The sequence below is a fragment of the Micromys minutus genome (genome assembly GCF_963924665.1).
Source record: "Micromys minutus genome assembly, contig: SCAFFOLD_47, whole genome shotgun sequence".
In the NCBI taxonomy this organism is placed as follows: Eukaryota; Metazoa; Chordata; class Mammalia; order Rodentia; family Muridae; genus Micromys; species Micromys minutus.
The window spans coordinates 81,583-85,395 of NW_027667133.1; positions in this window are offsets into that span (position 1 = coordinate 81,583).

Genomic DNA, 3,813 nt, shown 5'->3' on the forward strand with positions numbered 1-3,813 from the left:
GGAATTTCAGTCTTCTTCCCTTAAATAAGTATAATTTCTGCAATTGGCCCCCAAATTAGCGGATTTTCTGCCTTTTTGACCTAAAATGAGGAGAATTTCAGGATTTTTGTCCCATGATAAGAGAAATTTCTGCAATTTTGCCCAAAAATAAGGGAAATTTCAGCCTTTTGACCCCAAAATGAAAAGAATTTCTGACTTTTTGCCCCAAAATAAAAAGACTTTCTGCATTTTTGCCCCAAAATAATAAAAATTTCTACCTTTTTGCCTCAAAATTAGTGAAATTTCTAAATTTTGCCCCAAAATTAGTGAAATTTCTGAATTTTGCCCCAAAATTAGAAGCATTACTACATTTTTGTCCCAAAATATGGGAAATTTCTGCAATTTTGTTACAAAGTAAGGGAAATTTCTGCCTTTTTACCCCAAAATAATAGGGAATTTCTGCATTTTTGCCACAAAATATGGGAAGTTTCTGCAATTTTATACTAAAATAAGTTAAATTTATAAGCTTTTGCCTCAAAACAAGGGAAATATCTGCCTATTTGGCCAAAAATAAGGGAAATTTCTGCATTTTTGCCACAAATTAAGGAAAATTTCTGCATTTTTGCCCAAAATTAACGTGAATTTCTGCCTTTTGCCCTAAAATAAGGGGAATTTCTGCCTTTTTGCCACAAAATAAGGGGATTTTAGTCTTTTTGGCCTAAAATAAGGGTAATTTCTGTATTTTTGGCCTAAAATAAAGAGAATTTCTATTTTTTTGCCCTAAAATAAGGAAAATTTCTGCATTTTTGCTCCAAAATAAGTGGAATTTCAGCATTTTTGTGCCAAAATAAGGGGAATTTCTGCCTCTTTACCTCAAAATTAGGGGAATTTCCGCTTTGTGCTTCAAAATTAGGGGCATTACTGTGTTTTACCCAAAATATAGGAAATTTCGGCATTTTTGCCCAAAATTATGTGGAATTTCTGCATTATTGCTCTAAAATAAGAAGAATTTCTGCCTTTTTGTCACAAAATAAGAGGAATTTCAGGCTTTTTCTCTAAAATAAGGGTAATTTCTGGAATTTGCCCACAAGAAAGCGTAATTTCTGTTTTTTGACCTGAAATAAAAAGAATTTCTGTATTTTTGCCACAAGATAATGGAAATTTCTGAAATTTTGCCCAAAAAAAAGGAAATTTCTGCAATTTCGTCCCAAAAAAAGGGAAATTTCAGCAATATTGCCCACAATAAGGGGAATTTCTGCCTTTTTGCCCCAAAATTAATGGAATTTCTGATTTTTGCCCCAAAATTAGAAGCATTACAGAATTTTTGCCCCAAAATAAGAGACATTTCTGCAATTTGCCTAAAAATAAAAAAAAAATTCTGCCTTTTTGATCCAAAAATGGAAAATTTCTGAATTTTTGCTCCAAAATTAGGAGAATTTCTGCAATTTTGCCCCAACATAAGGGAAATTTCTGCAATTTTGTCCTAAAATTATGGGAATTTCTGCAATTTTGCTCCAAAATAAGAGAAATTTAGGCAATTTTGCACCAAAATAAGGGAATTTTCTGCATTTTTGCTCCAAAATAAAGGGAATTTCTGCCTTTTTGAAACAAAAAAGGGAAATTTCTGTAATTTTGTTCCAAAATAAGAGGAATTTCTGCCTTTTGCTTCAAAATTAGGAGAATTTCTCCCTTTTTGCGCCAAAATAAGGGGAATTTAGTCTTTTTGCCTTAAATAAGGGTAATTTCTGTATTTTTTGCCTAAAATAAGAGAAATATCTGCCTTTTTGCCCCAAAATAAGGGGAATTTCTGTATTTTTGCCTTGAATTAAGGAAAATTTCTGCATTTTTGCTCCAATATTAGGGGAATTTCTGCAATTTTGCTCCAACATAAGGGAAATTTCTGCCATTTTGTCCTAAAATTATGGGAATTTCTGCAATTTTGCCCCAAAATAAGGAAAATTTATGCAATTTTGCCCTATAATTAAGAGAATTTCTGCCTTTTTACCCTATAATAAGGGAAATTTATGCAATTTTGCCCCAAAATAAGGCAATTTTCTGCATTTTTGCTCCAAAATAAGGGAATTTCTGCCTCTTTGAAACAAAAAAGGGGAATTTCTGCAATTTTGTTCCAAAATAAGGGAAATTTTTTCATTTTTGCCTCAAAATAAGGGGAATTTCTGCCTTTTTGGCATGAAAAAGGGGGAATTTCAGTCTTTTTGCCCTAAAATAAGGGTAATTTCTGCATTTTTGACCCCAAATAAGCTGAATTTCTGCAATTTTGCCCCAAACTAAAAGAAATTTCTGCAATTTTGTCCCAAAAAAAGGAAATTTCAGCAATTTTGCCCCACAATAAGGGGAATTTCTGCCTTTTGCTTCAAAATTAAAGGAATTTCTGCCTTTTTGCCCCAAAATAAGGGGAATTTAGTCTTTTTGCCTTAAATAAGGGTAATTTCTGTATTTTTTGCCTAAAATAAGAGAAATTTCTGCATTTTTGCCCCAAAATAAGGGGAATTTCTGTATTTTTGCCCTGAATTAAGGAAAATTTCTGCATTTTTGCTCCAAAATAAGGGGAATTTCTGCAATTTTTTTTTCAAAATTAGGGGAATTACTGAAATTTTGTCCCAAAATAAGGGAAATTTCTGCAATTTTGCCCTAAAATTATGGGAATTTCTTCAATTTTGCCACAACATAAAGGAAATTTTTGCAATTTTGTCATATAATTAGGGAAATTTCTGCCTTTTTACCCTATAATAAGGGAAATTAATGCAATTTTGCAACAAAATAAAGGAATTTTCTTCATTTTTGCTCCAAAAAAGGGAATTTCTGCCTTTTTGAAACAAAAAAAGGGGAATTTCTGCAATTTTGTTCCAAAATAAAGGGAATTTCTGAATTTTGCCCAAAATAAGGGGAATTTCTGCCATTTTGGCGCAAAAAAAGTGGGAATTTGAGTATTTTTACCCTAAAATAAGGGTAATTTCAGCATTTTTGACACCAAGTACGCAGTATTTTTGCATTTTTGACATGAAATAAGGGGAATTTCTGCAATTTTGCTCCAAAATAAGAGAAAATTTGCAATTTTGTCCCAAAAAAGAGAAATTTCAGAAATTTTGCCCCACAATAAAGGGAATTTCTTCCGTTTGCCCCCAAATTAGGGGAATTTCTGCATTTTTGCCGCAAAATTAAAGGCATTACTGTGTTTTTGCCCAAAAATAAGAGAAATTTCTGCATTTTTCCCCAAAATTAATTGGAATTTCTGCCTTTTTGCCCTAAAATAAGAAGAATTTCTGTTTTTTGGCACAAAATAAGGGGAATTTCAGTCTTCTTCCCTTAAATAAGTTTAATTTCTGCAATTGGCCCCCAAATTAGCGGAATTTCTGCCTTTTTGACCTAAAATGAGGGGAATTTCAGGATTTTTGTCCCATGATAAGAGAAATTTCGGCAATTTTGCCCAAAAATAAGGGAAATTTCTGCCTTTTGACCCCAAAATGAGGAGAATTTCTGACTTTTTGCCCCAAAATAAAAAGACTTTCTGCATTTTTGCCCCAAAATAATAAAAATTTCTGCCTTTTTGCCTCAAAATTAGGGAAATTTGTAAATTTTGCCCCAAAATTAGTGAAATTTCTGAATTTTGTCCCAAAATTAGAAGCATTACTACATTTTTGTCCCAAAATATGAGAAATTTCTGCAATTTTGTTACAAAGTAAGGGAAATTTCTGCCTTTTTACACCAAAATAATGGGAATTTCTGCATTTTTGCCACAAAATATGGGAAGTTTCTGCAATTTTATACTAAAATAAGTTAAATTTATAAGCTTTTGCCTCAAAACAAGGGAAA